Raw genomic sequence first — 12,389 nt, 5'->3', positions numbered from 1 at the left:
GATAATAAGTATCCCTGACGTAGGGAAACAACGGCAATATTTCAAAGCAAACAAATCACCAGTCCGGATGGAATCCCAATTCAGTTTTACAAAGAGTACTCTACGGCACTGGCCCCTTACCTTATTTATCGTGAATCTCTCGCCCAGCGCAAAGTCCCACACGACTGGAAGAAAGTGCAGGTGACTGCATTATATAAGAACGTCAAAATAACGGACATGCAAAATTACAAACCAATATCAGTAACTTTGTTTTGCTGCAGAATCCTTGAACATATTCTCAGTTCGAATATAACAAAACCTCTTGAGACTGAGAAGTTTATATCCACGAATCAGGATGATTGTAGAAAGCATCACTCGTGCGAAAGTCAGCTTGTCCTTTTCTCACACGTTGTGCTGCTAACAATGAATGAAGTGCTATAGGCAGATTCCACATTTCTAGATTTCCGGAAAACATTTGACACGGTGGTCCTTTGCAGGCTGACAACGAAGGTACGAGCATATGAAATAAGCTCACTGATATGTGAGTAGCTCGAAAACTAGAAAAATAATAGAACCCAGCATGTTGTCCTCGACGGCGAGTGTTTACCAGAGACAAGGGTTTCGTCAGGAATGCTCCAGGGAAGTAAGATAGGACTGCTCTTGTTATCTGTATACATAAATGATTTGGCAGACCTGGTGGGCAGCAATCAGCCGTTGTTTGCCGATGATGCTGTGGGGTACGCTAAGGTGTCGAAGCTGAGTGACTGTAGGAAGATACAAGACGATCTAGGAAAAATTTCCAGTTGGTGCGATGTATAGCAGCTAGCCCTAAATGTAGAAAAATGTATCTTAATGCGGATGAGTAGGAAGATCAAAAATGTCATGTTCGGTTACAGTATTACTAGGTCCTGCTTTACGCCGTCGTTTAAATATCTGGGGGTAACGTTGCAAAGCGATATGAAATGGAACGAGCATATGAGAATTTTGGCAGGTAAGGCGAATGGCCTATTTCGGTTTATTGGGACAATTTTAGAAAATAGTGGTTCACCTACAAAAAAGACCGCATGTAGGACGCTGATGCGACCTATTCTTGAGTACTGCACGAGTATTTGGGATCCATACCGAGTAAGATTGAACGAAGACATCGTAGCAATTCCGAGGCGGGTTGCTAGATTTGTTGCCGATAGGTTTGAACAACACGTAGTCTTACGGGGATGTTTCGGAACTCAAATGAGAATCCCTGGAGGGAAGGCGTCATTCTTTTCGAGAAACACTATTGAGAAAATTTAGAGAACAGACATCCGAAGCTGACTGCCGAACGATTCTACTGCCGCCATCATACATTGCGCGTAGAGACCACGAAGATAAGATGCGAGAAATTAGGGCTCATACGGTGGTTTGTAGATAGTCGTCTTTTTCTCCATCTGTTTGTGAGTGGAAAAGGAAAGGAAGCGACTAGTAGTGGTGCAGAGTATCCTCCGCCACGTACCGTACGGTGGCTTGCGCAGCATCTATGTAAATGTAGATACAGATGTTGGTTTTTGAAACTCTGTAAGTGGGTGTAGTCGGTGTCTATCTTCAAATGTTTTCCAGTGCAAACTTTTTCATTACCGTAACGCTGTCTCGTGAGTCAAACAAACCTGTGACCATTTGTGCACGTTCGAAGTCCCTGTTAACCTTATCTGCCGGCAGTGTGACCGAGCGGTTCTAGTCGCGTCAGTCTGGAACCGCGCGACCGCTACGGTCGCAGGTTCGAATCCTGCCTCGGGCATGGATGCGTGTGCCGTCTTAGGTTGGTTAGGTTTAAGTAGTTCTACGTTTTATGTGATGACCACATATGTAAAGTTCCATAGTGCTCAGAGCCATTTGAACCATAACCTTATCTCGACACTTGAACAGTATTCTCCGCACAAAAGTTTTATAACCAGTCTCCTTTGTAGGCTGCATTTTGCCATTATCCTTCCAATGAACGGCAGTATGCCCCTTGTATTAGCTACGTCAGAAATTTTGTCATCGTTACGTTCCGTATCCCCGTAAACTGTTACAACCAGGTAGATGTTTCAGCGATTCCATTTGTGAGTCAAGGATATTTTGCTCACAGGATTCTATTTTCCTATGTTTTGTTAAGTACACAGTTCTACATTTCTGCACACTTAAAAGCACAGTGCCAGTCTTAATACCACTTCGAACTCTTATCAATATCTGTCTGGATATTTTTTCAGCTAATATTTAATTACAGAGAATTGTGTCATCTGAGAAAGAATGAGGCCACTATTATCATTTTCTGTTAGGTAGTTAATATGCAATATTAACAACAAGAGCCCCATTACAGTTCCCTGGGGCACGCCTGAAGTTCCTTCTGTTCGAAAAACATAAAAAAAATTTATGTCTCGAATCAAAAACAGCCGACAGTTGCACTAAATTATGTTTATTTTAAACCCTGACCATGGTTTCTGCTATAATAACATAGTCTTCTTCAGAAGACATACACACTAATAAATGAAAAATGTCTTAGCCTATTCGAGACAATTTCGTAACGGTTGCTGTTGTCGCTGCCATGATGAAAATAATTAAAAAAATTATCTCATGACCGAATGTCTTTGCATACGTCCCATACTTAGCTTAGGCTAGAGTCATACTTACAAATATGTGAGATGTCAAAAGGAGGAATTATAGCGACATTTCACTTGCAGAAATGAAGAGGAAGTGTCATTACCACTCTGCAAATAAAATGCGCAATGTCGCGAAGAGTAATGGTTGCCTCTTAATCTCTTAAGCGTTACGTCTTGGGAAGTACACGGTAAGACGTCCTGCGTGCTTGCTCACATGTGCCAGAAGATCAAGGCTGTCGTGTACTTAACCGCATTTAACTAAAGGGTAGGGCACTCTGATTATATTACATTCTAACAAAGCAGACATTCTTTTTTTACACTATGACCAAAATAACTGTGCGATGTAAACTATATGAAATACCCTCATTCGCCACATATGATCAAAGTTTGCAATGTGAAAACAAGAATGAGTAAATAGTTACAGTGAAATCGTAAAGTAGGGCCTATAGTTTGGGGAATATGAACCTTTCTGAGGCATTAAAATTGGGCATCTGGCTAGAAATCAGTTCAACTCCTTCCGATGACTTTGATGAGCAGCTGTCGTATGCGTAGAAGACTCGGTGACAAATCAGTGCTCCATCTTGTTATCATTTCTCCTTTAACTTCCCAAAGTGAACAGAAGTTGTCTGAAAGCATTTACGAGCGAAAACTACGCATACGGAATTTGGAGATAAGTGTGGGCTGAACATACTGGTTTACTCATCAGAAGAAATGCAGGATAGATCTGATTTCTCAAAGAACATAAAAGAAGAAAATCCGAAGTTCGAAATAAAAAAAGGAGGCAGTTGCATATCCAGTTCCAAGAAAAAAAATTCAGTACCTACTTACTGAATTTCAAAATTGAAACTGGAAGGTGTAAACAGTGGTAATATATAGAAATAATAATACTTGCAGGAAAGAGAGGTAGTGGAGAAAGGGAATGTTACATACAGAAAACTGTTTTTTCTATTACGTAGATCACAGTTTATTATCCTGATCGCTTTTGGATAAATTCGTAAATGAGTAACGCACTGCTGTTACCAAATCCCTCTTATTTCGTAGCTTTGGGAGAGGTTTGAGAGACACATCAAAGCCACTCTACAGTGAGGTGACAAAAGTCGTGGGATAGTGGGATAGTGATTCATGTGAAAAATTTTCCGACGTGATTATGGCCACACGATGGGGATTAACATCCCGTGAACGTGGGATGGTTGTTGGAGCTAGACGCAGGGGACATTCCGTTTTCAAAATCGTCAGGGAATTCAGTAATCCTAGATCCATTGTGTCAAAAGTGTGCCGAAAACGCCATAGCCAGGAATTACCTCTCACCACGGACAACGCAGTAAGCGATAGCCTTTAATTAAAAGACTGAGAGCAACGGCGTTTGCATTGAGTTGTCAGTGTTAACAGAAGAGCAATACTGCCTGAAATAAACACAGAAATCGATGTGGGACGTGTGACGTACGACGATCGTATCTGTTAGCATAGTGCTGTGAAATCTGGCGTTAATGAGCTATGGCAGCAGATGACCGACATGAGTGCCTTTGCTAACAGAACGACATCGTCTGCAGCACCCCTTCTGGGCTTGTGACCATATCGGTCGGAACCTGGAAAAAGCGTGGCCTTATCAGAAGAGTCGCGATTTCAGTTGTTAGTATCTGATGGTAGGATTCGAGTGTGGCGCAGACCCCACGAATCCAGGGACCCAACTTGCCAACGAGGCACCGTTCAAGCTGGTGGTAGTTCCATAATGGTGTGTGCTGTATTTACATGGAATGGACTTACGCCTCTGGTCCAACTGAAGCGATCATTGACTGGAAATTGTCATGTTCGGCTACTGGGATACTATTGTCAGCCATTCATAGACTTCATGTTCCCAATTTTTATAGATGACAATGAGCCTTGTCACCGGTTCACGATTGCTTTGAAGAACAGTTCGAGCGAATGATTTGGCCACCCAGACCACCCGACATGAATCCCACTGAACATTTATGGGACGTTATCTAGAGGTCAGTTCGTGCACAGACTCCTCCACCGGCAACTCTTTCGCAATTGTGGACGCCCATAGAGGCAGCATTGCACAGTATTTCTGTAGGGGACTTCCAAAGACTTGTTGAGTGCATGCCATGCCGAGTTGCTCCACTAAACAGGGAAAAAGCAGGTCCGATGCGATATTAGAAGGTATTCCATTTGCCACTTCAGTGTGGAGCCTGAACCTTGGAAAATTGGCTCTCGCATTTAAGACCAATCAGTTGGTTCAGTCATTCTCGCAGTTCCCTAGTTACAAGCCTATCACTGTGTCTCTGAATCCGTTTTGTGTCCAGAAAAGAGAAAGATAGACCAATTTATGATAACGATCGGCTCGTCCAGAACAGTTTCGTTCACCAGGAGGAGGAGGGAGGAGGAGATTAGTGTTTAACGTCCCATCGACAACGAGGTCATTAGAGACGGAGCGCAAGTTCGGGTGAGGGAAGGATGGGGTAGGAAATCGGCCGTGCCCTTTCAAAGGAACCATCCCGGCATTTGCCTGAAGCGATTTAGGGAAATCACGGAAAACCTAAATCAGGATGGCCGGAGACGGGATTGAACCGTCGTCCTCCCGAATGCGAGTCCAGTGTGCTAACCACTGCGCCACCTCGCTCGGTTTTCGTTCACCAGTTCATACCGCATCTGTATACGTGAGTTAGCTGCGTCTAATAACACGACCTAACCATGAGTGACGTAAGCGAAAGTTAAAGTAGTTTTGGCTTTTGTTTTCCAGTATTTGAGGGCTTTTCTGTCTTGCGCTTGATGCCGTTCGTTGTAAAATCTCTCTAGACAGCGTTTCTGAACTCCCTAGGTGCACAAACACACAAGCTTTAAACGAAGCGAATTTTTCTTGGCATAACAAACTCTGCTGAAGTCAGCGCTTTCTGCTATAGTTTTATGTTGAATAGTACGCTTTCCTTCTTCACGGTTGATACGGAAGCGCATAATTCCCCACTGTCCTTGTGATTACGTCGAACTCTTTTTAAGTATCTACTTTGAGTCTAATAGCACATCTGCACCACTTCGTGAGGAATTTTAACATCGTGGAGCATGAAAATTTGAAAGAGTCAAGGCACTTGAAACAGTGCAGTAGGAGATGCCAGTTTACGGCTCTCTACTGTATGCTATGCGTGATCTTCGTCTCAGCAAAATTAGTGCAGCGTAAATTCATTTGAACCTGCTTGTTGTAGATAAGCCTCGGTCATCTACAATTTTCACCCCTCCTCCACATCTGACGTGCACGTACACACCCACACACGCTTTCCTGCACAAACAAACTCATGATTCCTTGGTGCGTCAAGTTGTGTCCTGTGAATTGGAGTGTGAATGAATCATCCGGCTGGTACTTAAAGGTATTTTTTTATTTGCCGCCGATGATGGCGCTGCAGTGTATATAAAGCAAGACCTTTATATACAACTGAAATATTTATTCGTGCTATAAAACAGAACACCAAATAATGATAGTACGCGTCCCGGGTCTGTTTGAAAATGGAAGTGTGGAGATCTCTTCATTCATTCAATTTGTGTCATAAATTTCTTTTCTCCCCAATTCAGTTCAGTACCTCCTGATTAGTTATCTTATCTACACATCTAATGACGTGTATGTGTAATGCTGCGATTGGTGGTTCCTATGGGACCAAACTGCTGAGGTTACACTAGGCTTTTACACTACTTAATTTAACTTAAACTAACTCACCCTAAGGACAACACACACATCCATGCGCGAAGGATTACTCGAATCTCTGACGGAAGGAACGGCCCGAACCGTGGCAAGGCGCCAAGGACCGAGCGGCTACGCCGCGCGGCAATGATGAAGGAAACTGTTGATGCTGTGTATCGTCGTTCGCCAGTGTTGGGTGGTGCGTGAGATGTCACTGTTCTTCGGTGAAACTGACGGCCATCAGAGACTGAATGGCGCAAAGGGCCGTCCTACTTGAAGGAGGTTTGTAGCATCGCGAAATTGTAGGATTTACTATGCAAACTGTTTTGCTAGGGCAACTGAGCATTTCTACAAGATGTGGACCGAAGAGCATCAAACGAATCGAAATGCAGCATTCGGCCACGAATGCAATGTTATTACATGATAGCACTCATATAGATTCCTGGAAATTGAAATAAGAACACCGTGAATTCATTGTCCCAGGAAGGGGAAACTTTATTGACACATTCCTGGGGTCAGATACATCACATGATCACACTGACAGAACCACAGGCACATAGACACAGGCAACAGAGCATGCACAATGTCGGCACTAGTACAGTGTATATCCACCTTTCGCAGCAATGCAGGCTGCTATTCTCCCATGGAGACGATCGTAGAGATGCTGGATGTAGTCCTGTGGAACGGCTTGCCATGCCATTTCCACCTGGCGCCTCAGTTGGACCAGCGTTCGTGCTGGACGTGCAGACCGCGTGAGACGACGCTTCATCCAGTCCCAAACATGCTCAATGGGGGACAGATCCGGAGATCTTGCTGGCCAGGGTAGTTGACTTACTCCTTCTAGAGCACGTTGGGTGGCACGGGATACATGCGGACGTGCATTGTCCTGTTGGAACAGCAAGTTCCCTTGCCGGTCTAGGAATGGTAGAACGATGGGTTCGATGACGGTTTGGATGTACCGTGCACTATTCAGTGTCCCCTCGACGATCACCAGTGGTGTACGGCCAGTGTAGGAGATCGCTCCCCACACCATGATGCCGGGTGTTGGCCCTGTGTGCTTGGTCGTATGCAGTCCTGATTGTGGCGCTCACCTGCACGGCGCCAAACACGCATACGACCATCATTGGCACCAAGGCAGAAGCGACTCTCATCGCTGAAGACGACACGTCTCCATTCGTCCCTCCATTCACGCCTGTCGCGACACCACTGGAGGCGGGCTGCACGATGTTGGGGCGTGAGCGGAAGACGGCCTAACGGTGTGCGGGACCGTAGCCCAGCTTCATGGAGACGGTTGCGAATGGTCCTCGCCGATATCCCAGGAGCAACAGTGTCCCTAATTTGCTGGGAAGTGGCGGTGCGGTCCCCTACGGCACTGCGTATGCCACGGCAAACTGGCTGACACTGACGGCGGCGGTGCACAAATGCTGCGCAGCTAGCGCCATTCGACGGCCAACACCGCGGTTCCTGGTGTGTCCGCTGTGCCGTGCGTGTGATCATTGCTTGTACAGCCCTCTCGCAGTGTCCGGAGCAAGTATGGTGGGTCTGACACACCGGTGTCAATGTGTTCTTTTTTCCATTTCCAGGAGTGTACTTAGAATGTGAGTGAGCTCTGCCTTCTGGTGCGGCCTAGACAACTGGCACTTATTTCAAAATGACCTAGATAGTATATAGCCCCCTTCTACATTGGGATCGTCAGTGTAGGCGGTGACAATCGGAAATTTATGCCTCATTCCTCTTGAATAGCGAGACTTACACCACTGCAACGTGCAGTCTGCGGCAACCTAATTGAGAGGAACCTATCTAGAAGAAGGGGCGAGACACTGAAAGCCATCCAGATGCATCAACGCATAGCGTGAAAAGACTATGGTACGAGAAGTAGAATAATATCGTCGTGTAGCAATATACCTGAGCTAATAGAAGGGTATAAATAGAACCAAAAAATTAGTGACAAGAGTGGCAGCGTCAGAAAATATATGTAATATAACTGAGAGACAAACATCCGTACGGCGAGGAGAGCGTCGACACCCTGCACTTACAGCTACGACATGAGCAAAGGAAAAAGCTCCACCACTACGTGTGGCTTCCTGCATACATAATTCTCAAATACGTAAGTAGCAAAGGAAGGACGAGAATAATATATCTCTAAATTGCTGTTATTACTGAGAGTAGGTAGCACAAGAAATAACTGAACTTAACGACGCCATTAAACCTTGGCGAACTAATGATCTATGTTTAGTAATTATAGGACATGTCGAGTGGGATGGACGGTCTATTGAGCACAGAATATGGACTTAAGAAAAAATATGAAGGTAGCGACAAACTTACTAACTGAATTGGAGGCCATGTAGAACACGAAGTGAAGGAAGCCAAATAACGCATGGCGCAGGAAGAGGACATATAAAGCAAACTGGTACAGGCAAAGAGAGTATTCCTTTCCAAAAAAAAGCTTGTTAATATCAAACATAGGTCTTACTTTCAGAAAAAAATTGATCAAAGCGTACATCAAGAACACAATGTATGGAAGTGACTCATGGATATGACAATCGACGCGTTCGAAATGCTTTGTTAGAAAAGAATGTTAAAAGTTAGCTACGCCGATAGGACCAGAAACAACGTTTTCCTCAGAATCGGCGAGGAGAGGAACATTTAGAAAACACTGACAAGAAGAAGATGATAGGACTTGTGTTAAGACATCACGGGATAGCTTCCACGGTAGTGGAGGGAGTCGCAGGGGACGAAACTGCAGGGAAGGATGGAGATTGGACTGCATCTAACAAATTACTGAGCACATTGGATATGAGAGATACTCTGAGTAGGGGAGGTCTGAGCAGAAGAGAAAACTGTTGAAAGGAGTCTACTGGTGCACACTTGTATGTGACACGCGAATATGATATGAATATTAATGTAAACCAAACTTAAACTATTATACTACAAGCGACGTATATCTCTGATAGGCTTTATAATGCGGATCGCTGACTGTGTACGACCGTAGAGCCAAAGATACCGTTTCTGGTCTGAGATTATTATAGTGTTGGAATAAGAGAGCGCTTGGCGGACAGTTGTAGGTAGCTGTCTGTGAGCGAAAGACGATGTAGTAGGCAGTTTTTGTGGTGTGCTTTGTGAAGCCATCAAGAGCTGGATTAATTTTGGTATGTCAATATTGTTGAACTTGGAAGCAGAAGTCTTCATGCAAACAACGTAAAGATGTTAAATAATTATGATTTCTGTTTTTGCCAGCGCGTTATTTTAGATGAATTGGCTGATAATTTGTAATTGTTGAGTAACCCGTTGAATGTACGTAAACCGTTTTGATAAAAAGGCTCGTTAGATATTTCACTTTTTAATGTCTCTAAGACTTGTTAAGAGAGCTACGTGTAATTTGATGATTTGCATTTATGTTGAATTAGTGAGGTTGGATAATACTTGCTGTTTAAATCTCATTGCCTGTGAATCAATTGTGAGTAATATAACTTCAGTTGTCAGATGTTTTTGAAAAGCCATACTTAACTTGCAATAAACTCCCTGTCCAGGTCACATGTTTTTTATAGAAGTTGGATTTTCTTAAATGTTCTCGTTTATCAGCTAAAAGAATTTCATGTGCATTTCAAGTATTATGGCCAGCATTGCACACAGCTGAACCTGTAGCTAGCATATTTTTTGTGAGAGACCAGAATATATCGCGTTCCACCGTTGCTGCTTTTGAGGTAAGACAATTTAATTTATTTGTTACGTGCACAGGGACCAAAGTTATCAGTACTGAACAGGACTAGAGGATTCAGTGCCTAAGGGGCCGAATGTATTGTGCAGTAACTGTATTTCTTTATTGTTATTGGGAGTTGCATTGCCCAATCGATTCGTGTTAACTTTTGCTAACAATAACACAGTGTAATTACACCACTTGCACGTACAACATGCTGTACGATAATTCGAGTTTTTTTATCCAGTCCATAGTTCAGACATTCAATCAATGTAATCTTAAGTTTATTTTTATAAAAGAACGTTACACTCTGCACTGCCGTATCAAGCCATTCAGAAATTTGATAACTAAAAAATATTAGTAGCAAAATAAATGTCGTCGCGTTTATATTTTTACATTTATGATATTCTTAGTGTAATGCATATGCATTAACAAGAGCATACAAGGACATCGATAAAAACAATGGCTACAGCGAATGCACTTGGCTTGTAAACCTGATTTTACGTGCCTATTGGACTAACAGAATATATTGGTTGTATCGAAATCGTTGTTATTAGAGATGACGGAACTGCCTTGTATTAGTGTTTCATTATTCCTACTAATGCTAATTAAAGTGAGTCATAGTAACCAGGCCTGAAATAATAGCCCTCACAGTCACCTGTGTACTCCAAGACGAGACGAAAGGCTGAGTAACATGTGAAACAAATAAAAAACGAATAACAGCAATTGGCAGCAATGCGTCGCTGGCAATATTTTGCAATTGCTACGTCGCTACTGCTTTCTAATTTGCTTTGTTCCTTGCGCACGTGTTCACTTTAACTCAGCAACCTTCTATAAGAGAAGACAGACGTTCCTTGCTGACAAATACCAAGTCCGTGCCATTATCTTTAAGCAGCAGTTGACTGTAGTGACGAGAGAGCTGCCTGACTGGGGCTTTCTGATTGCCGTAATGCTATCTACTCATCCCAACAGGGACTGCGTTGCCAGAGTGACTTACGTCGATCCACTGGATGGGAGACACAGAGCCAAAGTAGGAAGGTAACGCCGTATGAGGGACGCTCAGTCATCTCTGCTGTTGTGGCAGGAAGCCGTCTGAACTGTTGTGACTGAAGATTACAACAGATTCTCATTCAGTGCGGCCTCCATGGAATAACGACAAGCCTTACTGCGCCTTTGGTTTTGCTTCATTTTGAGGGTACTAGAATATGGTTGATTGCTGGTTGTTATTGTATGCTGGCTCAATAGTGCCAGGCTAGAGATCCGTAGGTTTTGACTTCGACCCCACATTATTATCTGTCACTTTTCACTCTGGCACTGTTCGTTCATTCGAAAGATGCTGAGATGCATCGTGATTCGGACCCCGCGTTAAGCTCTGTGTCCTCTATAACTGGCCTGATAAGTCAGCTCAAAGGTCGAAGGAAGACTAGGGCATACCACCTCCAACAGGACCAGTGAAGGACTATGCTTTTCACACCAACCTTCGGGTTGATGAAAGATTTACTTTTTCTCTTACAGGTAATTCTGTAGGTTATCCTGCATCTATGGGCAATAAATCTTCAAAGTAACTGAAGCATTGACGTCTCGAACAGAATCTATGTGCGTATTCTTCTCTCGTTGTCTCAAACGCAACGGTTTTCTTTAAATGACCTTTAAGGTAGTTTGGTCGCGTTGCGTAGCAGTTGGTGAGGGTGGTGGGCAAAAATTCACGAAATATGGAGCAATAAATACACTTAGGTGTATCTGGATAAGATAATGTTAGTGCCAGTATTGAGGGAAGAGATTGGGGAGTGTGTAAGCGAGGATACTCACTAATACGTGAAGTTCAAAAGTCGTAGAGAATATACCGATTTCTAAGAGAACTAAGGGTTTCACATCGAACATTATATTTAAATACCTGTCAACTACAATCACCCGCTTCCATGCACCACAATATGGATGAAACACACCGAGGACTCTACCACCATTACTTAGCACCGTCAATAAAACAATAAAAACATTTTCACATATACGGTAAAGTTAGTAGCTCATATATTACTTAACGTTATCTAAGAATATTTATTGCTCCACAGTTCGTCGATTTTTGCTCGCCACACTAACGCAATGCCACGTCCCTGGACCACACTCCCTTACTAAAAGCATGAAACCAACCAAGGGTTATCTGCCAACACATCACGAATGTGTGGGAGTCGATGATCATGGAGAAAAGTTTGTCAGTACATACACAAACAAGCCTTTTATGTATGTACATAGATTAACGCTCAAGAGGACAGAATTTTTGTCAAGTACTTAACAAATGATAATTAACTATTTAGTATAATAAGGTAGAAGTGACACGGGCAGAAGAAGAATCATCCTGAAATTTTGCGCTTCTGGTTAACAAATAAACAGTGAACTATCAACATAGAACAGTGAAGCAAACTGAAATTGCAGCTTC

This window comes from Schistocerca cancellata, chromosome 9 (assembly GCF_023864275.1).
Source record: "Schistocerca cancellata isolate TAMUIC-IGC-003103 chromosome 9, iqSchCanc2.1, whole genome shotgun sequence".
Taxonomy (NCBI): domain Eukaryota; kingdom Metazoa; phylum Arthropoda; class Insecta; order Orthoptera; family Acrididae; genus Schistocerca; species Schistocerca cancellata.
The sequence above is the reverse complement of the archived record's forward strand: the minus strand, read 5'-3'. Positions refer to the sequence as shown.